This window comes from Papio anubis, chromosome 8 (assembly GCF_008728515.1).
Source record: "Papio anubis isolate 15944 chromosome 8, Panubis1.0, whole genome shotgun sequence".
In the NCBI taxonomy this organism is placed as follows: Eukaryota; Metazoa; Chordata; class Mammalia; order Primates; family Cercopithecidae; genus Papio; species Papio anubis.
The window spans coordinates 52,245,682-52,267,561 of NC_044983.1; the positions used below are offsets into that span (position 1 = coordinate 52,245,682).

The 21,880-nt window shown below is 37.8% G+C and overlaps 1 long non-coding RNA gene across 1 annotated transcript in view; it reads left to right on the plus strand.

Moving 5' to 3' along the window:
• The window catches only part of LOC103886813, a 28,546-nt gene extending 7,449 nt beyond the window's left edge, over window positions 1-21,097 (plus strand). The window contains exon 2 of the long non-coding RNA XR_002523810.2: window positions 20,724-21,097. This is a non-coding gene — a long non-coding RNA (uncharacterized LOC103886813). The remainder of the gene's footprint in view (window positions 1-20,723) is intronic.
• Window positions 21,098-21,880: the final 783 nt, after the last annotated feature.

Genomic DNA, 21,880 nt, shown 5'->3' on the forward strand with positions numbered 1-21,880 from the left:
ATGTTACAGATGAGGGAAATAAACTCTGAGAGTGACTTATCTTAAACTCCATGGATAATAAATACTCTAGCTGGGATTTAAGCCAAGGTTTCTTTGGCACCAAAGTCCATGCTATTTCCAGCACACAAGGTGAAAATAAAGGAAGTCAGGAGCCAATAAAGAATGTTTCAGGGAAACTGGCATGATTGATGCTTCTGTGTGAGCATGTATGTAGTTTGCCTCCCCAAACTGGTGCATGAAGAATGGGTGGGATGGACTAGCAAAATGGGTTAGCCTAATGATAAAAAGCTATGGAAATCTCAAGGGTTGAGGACCTGCTCTCCAACAGAAATCAAGTAAAGGCAAGAACCCACCAACTCTTCAAATCAAACCTGCACCCCATGGATATTTGTTTGATCTTTCCTACCTAGATGAGGTGTCTCCTTGGGAAGACTCCCTCCTATCTCTTCAGACACTGGGTTAAAGCTATAATGATTGGAGAGAGATGATGGCTTCCATCCACTCTCTCAGTGACTTGTGGGTTCAGAATGCATCCAAGCAGCATTTGCAGTTCATACAGGTCATTTGAGCAGGGTCACCATTGTTTCAATACTGGAGTTTGACTCTCCTTCCCACAGCTAATGATTATAAGGCCCAATAGGCACCCACTGGTGACCTAGTAACCAACTTTTTAATTCTGGTGGAGTAAAATTTGAAAAACTACTCATAATTCTCTCTTCTGTGGTATATGATACGGACTGCTGACATTTCAGTGAGTTTCCATGAGCATGAGTTTTATTTGGCTGCTGAGCTTCTTTCTTGGTTCTATAGTATATACGTTTCCATGTGCTCTGCCTCATCAGACCTGGGACCTTCACATTGTCCTCATTCTTCCACAAAGAATTTGGGCTCAAAGATCCAGAGCTGATCATCCTGAACTTAAAACTATGAGGACAGAAAATGTTAAAAACTGTCAATTAGTATATGAACAGTCGTTGTAAATCTAGTTACTCACTTCTGCAGAAAGTACTTATAGGATATAGTTTCTTCTTTGTAAATCACATTCAGATTTATTTGGTTTTTAAATGGTTATGAAATCAAACTTAAAATATTGCCAACCTCCACACCTCCACCCCACCCCACGTTAAGCTTTTCCTGTCTTCTTGTAACCACCCAATGTGTTCTTGCCCACTGCCCAGATACAGCTGGTTTATTAAGACAGGGGAGTTGCAAAAGAGAAAGAGTTTAATATGTATAGAGCCAACTAAATGGGAGACTGGAGTTTTTTTTATTACTCAAACCTGCCTCCCCCAAAATTGGGATGCTAAGGTTTTTAAAGATAGTTTGGGGTGCAAGGGGCTAGAGAAGGGCAAATACTGATTGGTTGGGGTGGGGATAAAATCATAAGGAGTTGAAGCTGTCTTCTTGTACTGAGTCAGTTCCTGGGTGGGATCACAAGACCAACCAGATGAGCCAATTTACTGGAATAGGTGGTGCCAGCCAATCCATCAGAAGTCAGGGTCTGAAAAATACCTCAAACACCAATCTTAGGTTTTATAATAATGACATTATCTATAGGAGCACCTGGGGAGGTTAGTGATCCTGTGGCCTCTGGCTATATGACTCCTGAGCTATAATTTCTAATCTTGTGTCTAATTTGTTAGTTTTTCAAAGGCAATCTGGTCCCCAGGTAAGGAGGGGGTTTGTTTCAGGGAGGGGCTGTTGTCATCTTTGTTTCATAGTTAAACTATAAACTAAATTCATCTCAAAGTTAGTTTGACCTATGCCCAGGAATGAAAAAGGACAGCTTGGAAGTTAAAGGGAAGATGGAGTTGGTTAGGTCAGATCTCTTTTCCTGTTATAATTTTCTCATTGTTATAATTTCTGCAAAGATTGTTCCATTATTTATTCCACAAATTTATAAGTTAATTGAAAATGAAGGCCATTCTTCCCATCTGAAAAAAGTCTCTTGAATAAATATCTTAACATTGTTAAAGAAAAAAAAAGATTCAATGATACTTGTTAATAATGCCCAGTAAGGAAGCCTTTATTCAGGACTATCCCAATACATATAGAGAACATGGCAATTGTGTTTTGCAGTGATGGTAGAGGGATTGGGCTCAACTCCAAATACGTAATAGGCAAGAGGGAATCTCTAGCCAAGCAGCAGGGTAGGGGGCAGTGAATGGAAAATGTATAAGAGGAAGCATCAAGAATTAGTGGGATTCTGGTTAAACTGACCCAACAGGGCTCTTACTGAAGACAGTCCAGGGTGCTCAGACATCACCTGAGGTGTGGTGGAAGATGAGAAACCAATCAGATATCAAGGGTGATCAGATGTTGAGGTTAGGGTGTTAAATGGACCTATGTTGTTCAAGGAAAAGAAGAATGTCTCTTCTTTCTTGAACAAGATTTTTCACTTGACCAAACTTTAGTTAGGTTCCTGAAACTTCCCCTAGGCCCATCTGTGCACTTCCTTGAAAAATCCCGTTTTATCAAGAGCATTGCTAAGTCAGTTTGTCAAGAACCCCTCATCCTTGATACCTGATCATCCTCGATATCTAACTGAGTTCTTCATTGGACACCATCATAAAAAGAACATAAACTAGTTTTTATTTTTTTTTAAGTTCCAGGGTACATGTGCAGAATGCACAGGTTTGTTACGTAGGTAAATGTGCCATGGTGGTTTTGCTGCACCTATCAACCCATGACCTAGGTATTAAGCCCAGCATTATTCACAATAGCATAAACTAGTTGTATAGGGAGTGTCTTAGTTTAGGCTGCTATAACAAAGTACCAATGTCTTTTCACATTCTAGGCAGCTTATAAGCAACAGAAATGTATTCCTCACAGTTCTAGGGGCTTTGAGTCTGTGATCAGGGTGCCAGCATGGTTGGGTTGTGGTGAGGGCTCTCTTCCGGGTTATAGACACCAAACTTGTTTTATCCTCAAATGGTAGAAGGAGGAAGAACTAGCTCCCAGATCTCTCCTCAGAAGGGCTCTAATCTTATTTATAATGGCTCTATCCTCATGACCCCAAAAACCAGCACCTGCAAATATAATGACATTGGGGATTATATTTCAATATATGAATTTTGGAGGGACACAAACATTCAGTCCATAACAAGGATGAAAAAATGAAACCATTTTTTTCTGACAACAACTTCCTCATACAAATTATTAGGGGATAGTTTGCTCTTCCCAATCTGATTTGAGCCCCACTTTCTGTATTGCACTTTCCATCTCCCTTCTCTGATATTGAATTCACTGGGTTACCTTGTCTCAAGATAGAGAAGCACATTAACTCTTTGATTGCTTAGTGTTGCTACAGAGTGATGGTATCCTCATGACTCTAAAATAACAAAATAATGTATTATTTTCTTATTAGAACAAAACTTTAAAATGATTAATGTTATGTTTTCGTCTATGTTAAATGTAAATATTAATGTGCTATACAGTTGCACTTCTGAGTTACAAATCAACAGATTTTATATTTAGAAATTTCCCACCTGTGTTCATTTGCTGTTTCTTAAATAGGAACATTTTTTTTTAATTGCTAAACCACATGGCATGGAGGCAGTACTATACAGAGAGCAGCTGAGTAATTATCAAGGCACAATAGCTCCTTTCACATGGACTGTCTTTCTGGATTTAAGAGAAGCATGAGACGTCAATGAGAGGCCAATCTAAAAAAGTACCATAACAAATGCTATGCATCCATTCTTAGTCGTTTGCATAGGTAATAACCAGAATTAAGGGAAATTTCATGAATAAAATTGCTTATCCTCGTTAAGATTTTAAATTATGTTGGAAAATTACCTCTGACATATTTAAAATATGAGTGACGTTTTTCAGAAATTCTACGTGCAACATAGCTAGCTTACGCCAGTCCCTTGTTACAAACAAGGTCAAAAGGATATTTAAAAATCGTAGCTGAATGTTGACAAAATGATAATTTTTCCTCTAATGTGAATTGAAGCTAATTCTCTAATTCTTTGAATTTTTACATGAGATGCTGTGTTCTTAACTAACAAAAAATTACAGAGTCACTGATAATGCAGAGCTTATAGGGAAATTGCATTTTGTCTTATCTCTTCATTGTGAGGAATGGAAATCTGAGGTTAGGGGCTCAGCCAGGGTATCCCAGGTAGACCAGTAGACCCAAATTGCAGCAAGCAAGAATTAGTCCCAAACACTTTCCCTTGAAGCTGTAGCCCATGAATACTGAAGAGAGAACCTGTGTGCATTTCCCTTCTCAGTTCTATTGCCTCTGCCCACACTGACGTTATCTGTTGTTGGATATAGTTTATATTCAATCTTTTATATTATGTTGTACTCTGCCAAGCACACAATAAAAATTGTGTGGTTTATTAGCAAAAATTACAAGTTTATCTTTATTCTTTCTAAAAAGACAGCTGAACTCTAATTAAATACCAACATGCTCTTTAAGGAAAACCACTTTTCTGATGTAATAGGGAAATGAAAATAGGGACTCAACAAATGGTTGAGATAAGAAATGAATCTATCAGTTTTTAAAAGTTTTTGTTGTTGTTGTTTTCTGAAAGAGAATTAAATTGTCTGCCTACAGTTCTCTGCTTAAAATCATCCTCCAGAGAATTTCCAGCTGTCTTTTCAAAACATGTGTCTGGTTATGCCATTGCTCTCTGTAAACACCTTCCCCCTTTTCAATGGATAGACTCTGAAGTCCTCAGGATGGCATCACTAAGCACTGCTGTAATTAGGCTCCAGTATTCTATATAGCAGCATAAGATAGAGGTCAGAGTACAGAATCAAAATGAATATGTAGAAAATCAAGGACAGATTAACATGAAGTAGAGACAACTACTGATGTGCAATTGGACTTCATTTATTTCTTGGTCACTTTTTTATAAAAGGCTAATTCAAGTATTTCCCTTCAGTATATTCATAACGTGAACACAGACTGTAGTTCAACTAGTATTGGGATTTGTTTTAAAATACACAATATATACTTGCAAACTTCTATGGACTACTGTTTTATTTCCTGAGTATGTCTGAACTCTTTAGCTGTGTATAAATGTCAGAGTTAGTTGGTTCCCTCTAAAATTATTTTGGAAAATACAACAAGGAAACAAGTAAAAACAAACAAAACCGAAACTAGGGTTAAAACAGAAATATGAACTTGAAGTTATATCTTGATCTGGGAATGGCTTATTATATATTTAAAAAATATATTCTCACAAGGAAGAATTGAACATTTTAAAATTAGATCCTGTTTGTATTTTTTCATTGATATTTAGTTTTCTTGACGGTGTGAAATCTGGTTGACTTTTTATTGGATTTCCTACACGATTCTATATAGCTGAGATAGACACTCTTTGATCCTTAACCATTATTTCCTTCAGTTTTATAGTTGGATACTATCATATGAAGAGTAATTTTCTTCTGTTGAGCATGTGGCTTGACTTTCTCAGATTGCTCTGAATCTAATGGAAGATAAAAAGTATTCTTTTACTTTTCTTTCATGGGGTTGCCTGTCTTTGGCTCCATCCTTCCACAGATCAGGAGATCAGACTCACTGAACTCTATTTCTAATGTTTTCAGAGCCAAAAGTGCTAAAAAAATACACAAATGTATACATAATTAAGACAGCCCAATCCTCTGAACTTAGCTGTGGACAAATGCCTATAAGTTGTTTGACATTCCAGAGAGCATGTCCATTGAGGTCTATGACATGTGTGGAAGAGGTCCACTAACTACCTCCATTGTATTTCCACTATCATAACATTATACACTTATGGAAAATGTTCTCTCTTTTACCTACAGATATGTATTACTCCAGAATCATGAGAAATACATCTGATAAAATAGTAGAGTAAAAAAACAGAGGTTTAAATTCTCTAATTTCTACAAAGATAGAATCTATCTCTACAAAATAACAGAAAAAAATTCTGCTACCATGTTATACCATATTCCCTAAAACAAGGTCAGTTGAATAAGTCATTGAGCTCATAAAAATCTAAAACTACTTAGTTGTATATTAGCCTGCTAGGTCTGCCATAATAAAATACCACAGACTGAGAGACTTAAACAACACAAATTTATTTCTCAAAGTTCTGAATGCTGGAAGTCCAAGATCAAGGTGTCAGCAGGTTTGGTTTCTCCTGAGGTCTCTCTCTTTGGCTTGTGGATGGCAGCCTTCTCACAGTGTCCTCTCATGGCCTTTTCTCTGTGCATACATCACTGGTATCTCTCCATGTATCCAAATGTTTTCTTCTTATAAGGACACTAGTCATATTGGATTAGGGCCCAACCTGATGACCTCATTTTAACTTAATTGCCTCTTTAAAGACTCTATCTCTAAATACAGTCACATTCTAAGATACTGGGGATTAGAGCTTCAACATATGAATTTGATGAAGGGGCATAATTCAGTCCTTAACAGGAGGATCACTTGGAAATCATTCTGATCTCTTTCTTCATCCACTCTCCTCTTTCCTTCCAACTCTACTGCCCTGATTTCTGAAGCAAGCCTAATTATATATGGGTTCAAATGTTAGTCTTTAACATGTGTGTATTATGGTACCTGGCCCCCAGTGAATGTGTTTTAGGTCCAAGATGGTCACAATTTGAATAGAGTTGACTTTTCATACACCATTTCCCACATCCTGTATTTTATCAGGTTTCATCATGGAAGAACCTAAAATTCTTTTCTCCAAGGTCCTGCAAACTAAACTATGCATTTGTTGATGGAATGTGCTTTGAAGTTAATCACATCCAGCCTTGGGAGTCTTGGCTAGTATTCCTAAAAAGGCCATGAGCCTAGAACACAAATGCATCAATCTTCCAAAATCTGTGATCTGACTTTGACTTGTCTATAGTGACATTCATTTGTATGTGTTTCTGACTCTCTGGTTGCACCATAAGTCTGATGTTCTGGCAGAATTATCATTGGATTGGATTTTGAGTTATTCATGAATTGGGAATTGTCATTCAATATTGACAAAATATGTTTTGTTTAGTTTGAAATCCAGAAATAGCTCAGTTATAGATTAAATAATTTTTCAAGACAGAGTAAGAAGACTATAGATATGTATAAAATACATTAACTCTGCTCCATTAGCCATTCCCATTCTTAGGATAATTCCTCTGCATTTCTAATCCAACCTCAATTATAGGGCTTTAGGGATGATAAATAATTAAAATAATTACAGAAAATAAGGGTTTATTTCCAGTATTTTTATCGAGAAGCCATGTGCTAAGAAAACAAAATGGGAAAACATGTAGTGCTGTTTCATTTGTAAAACAAATAAAAATTTATTTTCATTCATTCTTCAGACATCTAAATTTTCAACACAAATGACAAAACTCTTGTCCCATTAGAAAAACAAGTATAGATTTTTAATGATTTTTTTATGAGAAGTTAGAAAATATAGCATATGCAAATTGATCATGCATTCATTTTCAAAGTTATTTCATTTTAGCACAAGCAATTATAATGACAATTATGTAAACGACTTTCAAGTAATATAATTTTATGTTATGTATCATCCCAAGAAACTATTCAAATTTGAATAGCAAAGATAATCTGAAATAAATGAATGAAATGTCTGTCTTTTTTTAATTTAGTAGTTATTTAATAAATTTTATGTGGTATAGGAGCCTTCATAAGAAAACAAAGACCCAAAGAAACAGATAAAACTGTTTTTTTTTAAAATTATAATTATACTTTAAGTTCTGGGATATATGTGCAGAACATGCAGGTTTATTACATAGGTATACACATGCCATGGTGGTTTGCTGCACCCATCAACCTCTCATCTACATTAGGCAGTTCTCCTAATGCTGTCCCTCCCCTAACCCCCTGGCCCCTGACAGGCCCCGGTGCATGATGTTCCCCTCCCTGCGTTCATGTGTTCCCATTGTTCAACTCCCACTTATGAGTGAGAATATACAGTGTTTGGTTTTCTGTTCCTGTGTTAGTTTGCTGAGAATGATGGTTTCCAGCTTCATCCATGTCCCTGCAAAGGACATGAACTCATTCTTTTTTATGGTTGCATAGTATTCCATGGTGTATATGTGCCACATTTTCTTTATCCAGTCTATCATTGATAGGCATTTGGGTTGGTTCCAAGTCTTTGCTATTGTGAATAGTGCTGCAATAAACATACATGTGCATGTGTCTTTATAGCAGCATGGTTTATAATCCTTTGGGTGTATACCCTGTAATGGGATGGCTGGGTCAAATGGTATTTCTAGTTCTAGATCCTTGAGGAATCACCACACTGTCTTCCACAATGGTTGAACTAGTTTACAGTACCACCAACAGTGTAAAAGTGTTCCTATTTCTCCACATCCTCTCCAGCACCTGTTGTTTCCTGACTTTTTAATGATTGCCATTCTAACTGGTGAGAGATGATATCTCATTGTGGTTTTGATTTACATTTCTCTAATGACCAGTGATGATGAGCATTTTTCCATGTGTCTGTTGGCTGCATAAATGTCTTCTTTTGAGAAGTATCTATTCATATCCTTCACCCACTTTTTGAGGATTGTTTGTTTTTTTCTTAAAAATTTAAGTTTTTTGTAGATTCTGGATATTAGCCCTTTGTGAGGTGGATAGGTTGCAAAAATTTTTTCCCATTCTGTAGTTGCCTGTTCATTCTGATGATAGTTTCTTTTGCTGTGCAGAAGCCCTTTAATTTAATTAGATCCCATTTGTCAATTTTGGCTTTTGTTGCCATTGCTTTTGGTCTTTTAGTCATGAAGTCTTTGCCCATGCTTATTGTCTTGAATGGTATTGCCTAGGTTTTCTTCTAGGGTTTTTATGGTTTTAGGTCTTTCGTTTAAGTCTTTAATCCATCTTGAGTTAATTTTTGTATGAGGTGTAAGGAAGGGGTCCAGTTTCAGTTTTCACATATGGCTAGCTAGTTTTCCCAACACCATTTATTAAATAGGGAATCCTTTCTCTATATCTTGTTTTTGTCCAGTTTGTCAAAGATCAGATGGTTGTAGATGTGTGGCATTATTTCTGAGGCCTCTGTTCTGTTCTATTGGTCTATATCTCTGTTTTGGTACCAGTACCATGCTGTTTTGGTTACTGTAGCCCTATAGTATAGTTTGAAGTCAGGTAGCATGATGCCTCCAGTTTTGTTGTTTTTGCTTAGTGTTGCCTTGGCTATACAGGCTCTTTTTTGGTTCCATATGAAATGTAAAGTAGTTTTTTCTAATGCTGTGAAGAAAGTCAGTGGTAGCTTGATGGGGATATCATTGAATCTATAAATTACTTTGGGCAGTATGGCCATTTTCATGACATTGATTCTTCCTATCCATGAGCATGGAATGTTTTTCCATTTGTTTGTGTCCTCTCCTATTTCCTTGAGCAGTGGTTTGTAGTTCTCCCTGAAGAGGTCCTTCACATCCCTTGTAAGTGGTATTCCTAGGTATTTTATTCTCTTAGCAGCAATTGTGAATGGGAGTTCACTCATGATTTGGCTCTCTGTTTGTCTATTATTGGTGTATAGGAATGCTTGTGATTTTTGCACGTTGATTTTGTATCCTGAGACTTTGCTGAAGTTGCTTATCAGCTTAAGGAAATTTTGGGCTGAGATGATGGAGTTTTTTAAATACACAATCATATCATCTGCAAACAGGGACAATTTGACTTCCTCTCTTCCTATTTGCATACCCTTTATTTCTTTCTCTTTCCTGATTGCCCTGGCCAGAACTTCCAATACTATGTTGAAAGGAGTGGTGAGAGAGGGCGTCCTTGTCTTGTGCTGGTTTTCAAAGGAAATACCCCCAACTTTTGCCCATTTAGTATGATATTGGTTGTGGTTTTGTCATAAATAGCTCTTATTATTTTGAGATACATTCCGTCAATACCTAGTTTATTGAGTTTTTTTTAGCATGAAGTGTGTTGAATTTTATCAAAGGACTTTTCTGCATCTATTGAGATAATCATGTGGTTTTGTCATTGGTTCTGTTTATGTGATGGATTATGTTTATTGATTTGCATATGTTGAACTGGCCTTGCATCCCAGAGATGAAGCTGACTTAATTGTGGTGGATAAGCTTTTTGATGTGTTGCTGGATTCGGTTTGCCAGTATTTTATTGAGGATTTTTGCAGTGATGTTTATCAGGAATATTGGCCTGAAATTTTATTTTTTTGTTGTGTCTCTGCCAGGTTTTGGTATCAGGATGATGCTGCCTCATAAAATGAGTTAGAGAGGAGTCCCTCTTTTTCTATTGTGTGAAATAGTTTCAGAAGGAATGGTACCAGCTCCTCTTTGTACCTCTGGTAAAATTCAGCTGTGAATCTGTCTGGTCCTGGGCTTTTTTTGGTTGGTAGGCTATTGATTACTGCCTCAATTTCAGGCTTGTTATTAGTCTATTCAGGGATTCAGCTTCTTCCTGGCTTAGTCTTGGGAGGGCATATGTGTGCAGGAATTTATCCATTTCTTCTAGATTTTCTAATTTATTTGTGTAGAGGTGTTTATAGTATTCTCTGATGGTAGTTTGTATTTCTGTGGCATCACATATGTGACTTTCCCTTTATCATTCTTTTTTTTTTTTTTTTTTTTTTTTGAGACAGAGTCTGTCTCTGTTGCCCAGGTGGAGTGCAGTGGTGCAATCTCAGCTCACTGCAAGCTCTGCCTCCCAGGTTCACACCATTCTCCTGCCTTAGCCTCCTGAGTAGCTGGAAGTTCAGGCACCCACCACAATGCCTTTTTTTTTTTTTTTTTTAGTAGAGATGGGGTTTCACCGTGTTAACCAGGATGGTCTTGATATCCTGACCTCGTGATCCATCTGCCTCAGCCTCCCAAAGTGCCAGGATTACAGGCATGAGCCACCGCACCCGGCCGTGCCTGGCTAATTTTTGTAATTTTAGTAGAGACGGGTTTCACCATGTTGGCCAGGCTGGTCTTGAACTCCAGACCTCAAGTGATCTGCCCGCCTCCGCCTCCCAAAGTGCTGGGATTACAGGTGTGAGCCACCATACATAGCCCCCCTTATCAGTCTTAATTGTGTCTATTTGATTCTTCTCTCTTTTCTTATTAGTCTGGCTAGCAGTCTATGTATTTTTTTAATCTTTTCAAAAAAAAACAGCTCCTGGATTCACTGGTTTTTTGAAGGGTTTTTCGTGGCTCTGTTTCCTTCAGTTCTGCTCTGATCTTAGTTATTTATTGTCTTCTGCTAGCGTTTGAATTTGTTTGCTCTTGCTTCTCTCATTCTTTTAATTGTGATGTTAGTGTGTCAATTTTAGATCTTTCCCGCTTTCTCCTTTGGGCATTTAGTGGTATAAATTTCCCTCTAAACACTGCTTTAGCTGTGTCCCAAAGATTCTAGTGTGTTGTGTCTTTGTTCTCCTCGGTTTCAAAGAACTTATTTATTTCTGCCTTGATTTTGTTATTTACCCAGTAGCCATTCAGAAGCAAGTTGTTCAGTTCCCATGTAGTTTGTAGTTGTGGGGTTTGGAGTGAGTTTCTTTTCTTTTTATTTTTGAGATGGAGTCTTGCTCTGTCACCAGACTGAAGTGCAGTGGTGCAATCTCGGCTCACTGCAACCTCTGCCTCCCAGGTTCAAGCTATTCTCCTGCCTTAGCCTCCCAAGTAGCTGAGACTACAGGCGCACGTCAACACACCCAGTTAATTTTTGTATTTTTAGTAGAGATGGGGTTTCACCATGTTGGCCGGGATGATATCGATCTCTTGACCTCGTGATCCACCTGCCTCAGCCTCCCAAAGTGCTGGGATTACAGGCGTGAGACACTGTGCCCAACCTTGAGTGAGTTTCTTAATCCTGTGTTCTAATTTGATTGCACTGTCGTTTGAGAGACTGTTTGTTATGACTTCCATTCTTTTGCATTTGCTTAGGAGTGTTTTACTTCCACTTATGTGGTCAATTTTAGAATATGTGTGATGTGGTGTTGAGAAGAATGTATATTCTGTTGATTTTGGGTGGAGACAGTTCTGTAGATGTCCATTAGGTCTGCTTGGTCCAAAGCTGAGTTCAGGTCCTGAATATCCTTGTTAATTTTCTGTCTCATTGATATGTCTAATATTGACAATGGGATGTTAAAGTCTCCCACTATTATTATGTTGGAGTCTAAGTCTGTTTGTAGGTCTCTAAGAACGATGAATCTGGGTGCTCCTGTATTGGATGCATATATATTTAGGATATATATTTAGGATCCTGTTGCATTGATCCCTTTACCATTATGTAATGCCCTTTTTTTGTCTTTTTTGATCTTTGTTGGTTTAAAGTCTGTTTAATCAGAGACTATGATTGCAATTCCTGCTTTTTTCTTGCTTTCCATTTGCTTGGTAAATATTCCTCCATCCTTTTATTTTGAGCCTATGTGTGTCTTTGCACGTGAGATGGGTCTCCTGAATACAGCACATTGATGCGTCTTGGCTCTTTATCCAATTTGCCAGTCTGTGTCTTTTAATTGGGGCACTTAACCTATTTACATTTAAGGTTAATATTGTTACGTGTGAATTTGATCCTGTTATTATGATGCTAGTTGGTTATTTTGCTCGTTAGTTGATGCAATTTCTTCATAGTGTTGATGGTCTTTACAATTTGGTATGTTTTTGCAGTGGCTTGTACCAATTTTTCCTTTCCATATTTAGTGATTCCTTCAGGAGCTCTTGTAAGGCAGGCCTGGTGGTGACAAAATCCCTCAGCATTTGCTTGTCTGTAAAGGATTTTATTTCTCCTTCACTTATGAAGCTTAGTTTGGCTGGATATGAAATTCTGGGTTGAAAATTCTTTTCTTTAAGAATGTTAAATATGGGCACCCACTCTCTTCTGGCTTGTAGGGTTTCTGCCGAGAGATCCGCTGTTAGTCTGATGGGCTTCCCTTTGTAGGTAACCGATCTTTCTGGCTGCCCTTAAGAGTTTTTCCTTCATTTCAACCTTGCTGAATCTGATGATTATATGTCTTGGGGTTTCTCTTCTTGAGGAGTATTTTTGTAGTCATCTCCATATTTCCTGAATTTGAGTGTTGACATGTCTTGCTAGGTTGGGGAAGTTCTCCTGGATAATATCCTGAAGAGTGTTTTCCAACTTGGTTCCATTCTCCCCATCACTTTCAGGTACACCAATCAAATGTAAGTTTGGTCTTTTCACACAGTCCCATATTTCTTGGAGGCTTTGTTCATTCCTTTTCATTCTTTTTTCTCTAATCTTTTCTTCACGCATTATTTCCTTAAGTTGATCTTCAATCTCTGATGTCCTTTCTTCCGCTTGATCAAGTCAGCTATTGACACTTGTGTATGCTTCATGAAGTTCTTGTGCTGTGTTTTTCAGTTCCATCAGGTCATTTATATTCTTCTCTAAACTGGTTGTACTAGTTAGCAATTCTTCTAACCTTTTTTCAAGGTTCTTAGCTTCCTTGCATTGGTTTAGAACATGCTCCTTTAGCTCAGAGGAGTTTATTATTACCCACCTTCTGAAGCCTCCTTTGGTCAGTTGGTCAAACTCATTTTCCATCCAGTTTTGTTCCCTTGCTGGCAAGGAGTTGTAATACATTGGAGGAGAAGAGGCATTCTTGGTTTTGGAATTTTCAGCCTTGTTGTGCTAGTTTTTCCTTATCTACATGGATTTATCTACTTTTGGTCTTTGATGTTAGTGACCGTCAGATGGGATTTTGTCCTTTTTGTTGATGTTGATGCTATTCCTATTTGTTAGTTTTCCTTCTAATAGTCAGGCCCCTCTGCTGCGGGTCTGCTGGAGTTTGCTGCAGGTCCACTCTAGACCCTGTTTGCCTGGGTATCACCAGTGGAGGCTGCAGAACAACAAAGATTGCTGCCTGTTCCTTCCTCTGGAAGCTTCATCCCAGAGGGGCACCTGCCAGATGCCAGCCAGAGCTCTCCTGTATGAGGTGTCTGTTGACCCCTGCAGGGAGGTGTCTCCCAGTCAGGAGGCATGGGGGTCAGGGACCCACTTGAGGAGGCAGTCTGTCTCATGGCAGAGTTCCAGTGCTGTGCTGGAAAATCTGTTGCTGTCTTCAGAGCCGGCAGGCAGGAACGTTTAAGTCTGCTGAAGCTGTGCTTACAGTCACCCCTTCCCCCAGGTGCTCTGTACCAGACAGATGGGCATTTTATCTATAAGCCCCTAACTAGGGCTGCTGCCTCTCTTTCAGAGATGCCCTGCCCAGAGAGGAGGAATCTAGAGAGGCAGTCTGGCTACAGCAGCTTTGCCAAGCTGTGGTGTGCTCCACCTAGTTAAATCTTCCCAGCAGCTTTGTTTACACTGTGTGGGGAAAACCGCCTACTCAAACCTCAGTAATGGTGAACATCCCTCCCCCGACCAAGCTCCAGCATCCCAGGTCGACTTCAGATTGCTGTGCTGACAGCGGGAATTTCAAGCCAGTGGATCTTAGCTTGCTGGGTTTGGTTGGGGTGGGATCCGCTGAGCTAGACCACTTGGCTCCCTGGCTTCAGTCCCCTTTCCTGGGGAGTGAACGGTTCTGTCTCACTTGCATTCCAGGCCCTGGGGAATGAAAAAAAACCTCTGGCAGCTAGCTGGGTGTCTGCCCAAACAGCCTCCCACTTTTGTATTTGAAATCGAGGGCCCTGGTGGTGTAGGCACCCAAGGGAATCTCCTGGTCTGCAGGTTGCGAAGATCCTGGGAAAAGCATAGTATCTGGGCCAGAATGCAAAATCCCTCACGGCACAGTCCCTCAAGGCTTCCCTTGGCTAGGGGAGGGAGTTTTGTGACCCCTTGCACTTCCCAGGTGAGGTGACTCCCCACTCTGCTTTGGCTCGCCTTCCCTGGGCTGCACCCACTGTCTAACCAGTCTCAACGAGATGAGCTGGGTATTTCCGTTGGAAATGCAGAAATCACCTGCCTTCTGGGTTGATCTCGCTGGGAGCTGCAGACCGGAGCTCTTCCTATTCAGCCAGCTTCTCAGGTCTCAAAATGTCTGTCTTTTAAAGTGCTGTAGAAGTTAACTATAATCAATTGACTGAAACTGCCAAGTTTTTCTCAAGTTGGAAGTGACTTTGGCATAGAAAAAGGGACTTCATAGTTTAGTTGAATCTGGATAAATTACAAATGACAGGCTTTTAATTTATATTATTTAATTCATAACTTCAAAATTTTGCAAAGGAACAAAATGAAAATTACATTTTCCACATAGTAAAATGAGTGTCACTTTTAATTTAGTTTGTTTGTCATGGAAATATTCCTATTACTGCAAGAATCATTCATTCAATTTAAAGCAAAATTGTGGAGTATGTATGGGCTATACTCCAAGTATATATGGACTACCTACAAGTGGTTGAACAGAGTCTTTTTAGAATTTTGTGTACTATCAATTAAACATTTTTACTTATCTAAGAAATAAATGTGAACAGTATATTTTTTCATTTTCAAAGTTTCCTAATGGCCTGAACAAGAAGGTGGAATTTGGAGGCATTTAGGGTAGAAAATTAGTTGAGAATTGATATTCAAATCTCTCATTTCCTGCTCTTCATCAATAACATCAGCAAACTTCGTTAAAAATCACTTCTTTTGGCCTGATTTTCCCTGTATACCTTAATGATAGTATATCTGGAATAAATCCTTACCTTGAACTGTTTATAGTTTTTTTTCATAGACTTTCCTCCCACATTTGTGTCTTCGATTCTTTTTTGCCTAGATGGCTTACTCAGCTCCCACTTCCATCTGAAACCCCCTCCTGGCCTTCTTACTCTTCTCTGTTCTCCAGGCCCCTGGTGTCTCACCCAGTCCTGTGCCATCTGTCATCTTGCACAGTCCAGTGCTCAGAACACCTCCTTCTTGCCCTCCTTCACTAAATCCACTTCACACTCCACTTCATGCAGTTTGGTCCCCCCACCGTTTATACCATATTGCTGTGTACAGTTTATTAAATGTCAACAAGCTAAAAGATAAACAGTAAACCTATAAATAATCAAGTGTTATTTGATTTCAACATTACATTTGTGTTTATGGCCACTTGCTTAGAACTTAGTGTAGAGGAGACATTCTCCTGGACATTATCTGACACCAAATAATTCAGTCCATAGGACTATTAAAGAACAACATTCTAGCAAACTGAGTTTTAAACATCAAATTGGCTTTTATTAATGATTCATGAATCGGGTGACATTCTATCTATAAAATAGAAAGGCACCCTACTGAGCTGAGCAGGTGGGTGGGCTTTATAGTGGAAAAGACTGAAGAAAGCAGAAAGAAACAAAAAGTGGATTGGTCATTTCAACGCTACTTTCCATGCATACGTTAAACTAGAGGAGACGTCCTTATCATGTGAGCTTAGGTTGACTGGGCCTCTACTGTGAATCTCTCTCTTTTTTTTTTTTTTTAAACAATTGGCCTATTTTTACATTCAGTTTGACAATGTGGCATCTGGCATGAGTGACTCCATTCTGGTTTGATCTGGTCTGTTGGGGCCTAGTGCAGGAGCTTAATCCAAAACAATGACCTCCCACATATTTTATTGAACAGCTTTCCCCTTTTGATCAGACTCAACCTGTACTGAGGGATTTGATAAAAATTTATGGCATCAATACTGCTCTCAGTCACCATCATGGCTAGGTTGTCTTTGTCTTAGCATGGAACTCGTAAGTCAGAGTCAGACTTGTGGAAGACACATTCTTTTGTTCACCTTGCATTTGTTGCTCTAATCACAGTGAACCAACCTGGTATACCACTAATTGCTGCAAATACACCTTCAAAACCCTTGAGAGAATGCACCTGGGAGAGTACAATGGGAACGATCAGGAGAATATACCAAGGGATTAGAGTATGCTTCTTAACAAATGCCCTCATGAACCAAACCAGATAAACAAAACAAACAAAAAACAAGCCATTAACAAAGCTTAATGGCCTAGGACAAATTATAAACTCAGTTTCTGAGTCCAGAGGGCAGTTTGTTGAAAGATTTCTGGATTTGAGCTTGAAACATATTTTCTTGGTTTAGTTTTGAATGTCTCTGGTTGTGGCATTGGACATTGTGATGAACTCCCTTAGTGGCCCACACATCAGGCATGGGGATTGTCTCCTGAAATTTACATCAAGTTGTCCAGTTCCAGCTTGTAGGGCTTCAGGAATATAGACGTTTTTGTCCTTAGTGATTCCAAGTTAGAAAGCTAGGAGAAAATTGGAAACATGAGTTTGGAAAGACACAGCCAGATATTGAAGGAAATTAGAAGATACAGGATCTAGTCCTGTCTACAGCTAGATAATAGAAACCTCAAAAACAATAAACAGGGCTCTAATAACAGATGTATTTTAATTTTCTTCTGAAACATATTTTTTCTCTCGACAGCTGCTCCCATTTCTATCAAATATAATCACAGTAAATCTAAATCATTTGTAAAGTAAGTCTAGTCTCATTAAACTTGGCCTAATTTTTTGTATAACAAGAATAGTGATTGTCATAGAGACTCTTTAAGTCTTCCGGAACTTTTGATGAAGTATCTCAGATTAGACTTTTAAAAGCCTCTTGAGACCAGGAAGCCACACCAAGGACTCACCATCAGATTTTGCCTGCAATATCTATAAATGCAGGTGAACTCCTCTCTTTTTGAGATCCCCCAAATATTTTTAAGGTTCTTGGACATAATTTTCACAAGGCTTAAAAACCCTTGAAGGCAGGTATTCTACACACATTCTCAAATATGACATTCCAATCTAAACATTGGTAATATAATCAATGTTATGGTGTTCTAATGTGTTCAATGTTCTATTGTGCCCTTTTATAAAGAGAATAGATTCTTTTTGAACTTATGCAAATAACTATATTACCATGAAAATAAGAATACTTGCTAATAGTTTCTGAATTCTGGAGGGAATCAGGTAGAGAGAAGAAAAAGTAATTGTTTTAATTCTGCTTACAAAGGTATAATTTGCCAAATTGCTATAAGCTATAGATAGCTTATGAGAAAAAAAAAGGTTCCCTTAAATCTGGAAAATGAAACATTAAAGGACCAAAGAAATTTCAAATAAAAAGGCCATCCTAATCCATAATTCTTATTCTGCTTGGTCTTGATTAACTGTTCCATGAGTCTATCAGTTTCTTCATCAGAATTCTGGAAATTCTTACCCAGTCTAATGATATAATCTTAAGCTTATCAAAAAGCTGTACTTGTCAGAGTCCCTTTCATGAATCTCATTAAAGATGAAACACTTTAGGATGATAGTTGCTTACAAAAGCTTTCAGGAAGGCCGGGCGCGGTGGCTCAAGCCTGTAATCCCAGCACTTTGGGAGGCCGAGACGGGCGGATCACGAGTTCAGGAGATCGAGACCATCCTGGCTAACACGGTGAAACCCCATCTCTACTTTAAAAATACAAAAAACTAGCCGGGCGAGGTGGCGGGCGCCTGTAGTCTCAGCTACTCGGGAGGCTGAGGCAGGAGAATGGCATGAACCTGGGAGGCGGAGCTTGCAGTGAGCTGAGATCCGGCCACTGCACTCCAGCCCGGGCGACAGAGCGAGACTCCGCCTCCAAAAAAAAAAAAAAAAAAAAGCTTTCGGGAAAGTACTAAAGTAAAACAGTTAACTCTGTGTGGATGACAAGACTTAAAATGGCCATGGTCAACAATCTGATGAGAGTTCATTATAATAATGATGTAATTGACAAGGAAATTTGGTTATTTCTGTGGCATACAGCATTTTAACACAATAGAAATTACAACTGATAATATTATACCAGGACATTTAGGATTATTATATAATCTCTGGAATATTCATATCATTAACATTCCCATAGATATAACTTAAAGAAGGTTTAGCATTACTTGTTTGGCACTGCTTTACCATATTAAATAAACCTAATTAGTTTAATATTCCTTATTTGCAAGGTGAGAGACAAGTCCTTTGCGATTTTTAAGGAGCCCTCTAGAATATCTCATAGTTAGTTAGAGATCAAAAATATTTAATTCAGAATTTGATTTTGGGAAGTTTGTCAGAAATATTAAAGGTTTAAGACACTTGATCAAATAGAATAACAGGTCATTATGAAGCAGTATTCATTTATCCAGAGTGATAATTTAAAGACTTCAAAAGCAAATACAGAAAGTTATACAGTTGTAGAAAAAATTTATCTGTTTTAATAAAGAGGATGCAATTTTCTTAAGTAATCAAATATCTGATAAAAGAAAACATGAAATACAGGAACTTATTTTATAAGATAAAAAAACTTTGTTTACAAGGCAGATCATTCAAAGGGCTATTTAAAAAAAAGTTTTAAATAAGAGCAATACTCCAAGAAAACTTTATCCTTTTAACAGACAGAAAACCAGCTTTGAGGTTTGTGCCAATGTATTTTTGATATTAAGGCTCATTTTAAAAACCCTATATGCCCAGATATATAGAGAGATATGCCAATATCTAGTCTTAAGTTTTCCAAAAGTTTTTTCAATTAATAATTTCCTTGGAAGAAACCTAACAATTGTGGTAACTACCTCAAATCTTTTATGGAAATACAAAGAAGAAACATTTATACAAAAATATTATAGATATGCAGATTTATCTAGTATATATTTTTGTAAAGAGAAACATTTATATAAAATATCACAGGTTTTTGCTACCTGTGGTCATTTTGATTCCCATGGCTAAATAAAACACATTGGTTGGGGTTATATGGCATCCTAGATTGGTACTTAATTAAGACAAGGGAATAAAGAAGCAAAAAATTCACCACATGGTACATGGTTGGAACCAGCATTTTTTGGTTACCATGAAAGTCAAAGGAGACAAAAGCCATGCCCAGGATAATGAGCTGCCACAGGCCCTATAATGCCAATAGGTATAGCCATTGAGGTTTTCTCTTCTAGTGATAGCCCTCTACCATCAATTAAGAAATTGGGAAACATCTATTTGGGAAGGAAAAGAACAAAATTGCCTTTAGAAACTTCAATTCTGGGAGGAAAAAATGGTTAAATTATTTACTTAGGGTTTTGTTTGCTTGTTTGTTTAGCCCACAGGGACTTATTCTTGTTTTTGTATCATGGCTAAAAGTTCCTAATACTTACTACATGCATACTGGACTTATAAATCTCAGATAGAATCTGTTTGCCAAGAATTTGCACTGGATCAAAATATTTTTTATTTTGGTCAGTTACACTGTCCAGAAAATCTGTTATTAAAATAAATAAATAATACAGACTTAATAATCATAACTGAGGAAGTTCCCAGTAGTTTTTAAGTGAAAACAATGAGGAAGCAGGTTAAGCAGACTATTAATTGAGTTCAAATATCTATAGACCAATGTCCAAAGTAAAGGTAAGAAACACACAGAGTTCAATATGATAGCTGAGGTGTCATTGATATGTAAATATGTTTGACTAGAACCTGAGAATACTTTTAAGGGGGAAAAAACCCAAACAGTAGGCAAAAATTATGTAGCTAGAGCTTTTTATAGTCAGATCTCTTTTACATACATTATCATCATATTTCATCTTCAATCCTTCTTAAAGGAAATCAAAGAATCATAATTTGCATTTTAAAGATGAAGAAAGTGAAGTCTAGAGGTATAGGTTTTCAAGGGTCACACGAATGGTGTCAACCTGTAATAAGCCTCATGTTCCCATATAGGAATCCAGAAGGCACATCTCTGATGGGAAACCCATGATTTTTAACGTAGAATCATAGTGTTCAGCGTTTGAGTAAGTGGTGAGAACAGAGCAGTGTTATTGAGCATGGATATAGTAAAGATCACTGTGAAGTAGAAATTGCAATTTATAAATTCACTGATTATTAATGAGCAGGGTGGATGTGTTTTCTTCACAGTAATGACACAGTGGGCAGAGAGAAAATCGAGCAGCACTAGGAAACTCCACTCAGATATGATTGTGATCACCAGGCAAGTGACCACGTCATGGAGATCACATTAACTGGGCGGAGATAAACTACACCTGGACAGATAACTATTTTAGATTAAAAGACATTCAAGGAAAGAATACAACCTTATTCTAGGGGCTCTACTAAATTCTGGGGTGAGAGTCATCCAGCAACTCAATTTATGTATTAGACTGAATGACTGACTGACAGTTCTCCTGATTGACAAAATCCTTTTCATCTACAAACTACTGGTCAAGAAAATGGGAAGATATATATCCTAATCAAGTTAAGCTTTTGTGTCACATAAAGTACTCTTGAATATGTTTCTGTACCTATCTCTAGTTGAGACAAATTCAAATTGGGGAAGTGTATTTTCTACACTTCCTATTGTTCTGTAGCTTGATTAATTTTGAGAGATTTATTTGTTTACATGTAAAGTAAAAATACCTTATCTCAACTTTAAGAAATGGGAGTTGGGGGAGACAGCTATTGCATTAGTCAGGGTTCTCCAGAGAATCAGAACAACAATAACAATGATATATTTCATATATAAGTATTTTATGTATATATGTGTGTGTGTGTGTATATATATATATATAGAGAGAGAGATTTTTAACAAATTGGCTCATGCAGTTGTGAGGGCTAGTAAGTACAAAACCCATAGACTGGCTGGAGATTCAGGTAAGAGTTGAGCTTGCAGTCTATAGTCTTGAATATGAAGACTGGACACTCAGGCAGAATTTCTATGTTGCATTCTGGAGGCAGAATTCCTTCCTTTTCAGGGGACCTATTCTTTGTTTTTAAGGCCTTCAACTGATTGGATGAGGCCCACTTACATTATGGAGGGTAATCTGTTTTATTCAACATCTACTGATTTAACTGTTAATCACATCTAAAAATACTTTCACTGCAACATCTAGACTCGTGTTGAACCAAGCAACTGGCACCATGGTTAGCAAAGTGGACACATAAAATTAACCATCACAGCTTTAAAAAGAGAGAGTGTATGTTATATTTTACTATCTTTTTTCCATTTTGTTCTCCATTCACAAATACCATCTGTCACCTTTATATGTCACACAGACATAATGGCAAGAGTTTGGCAT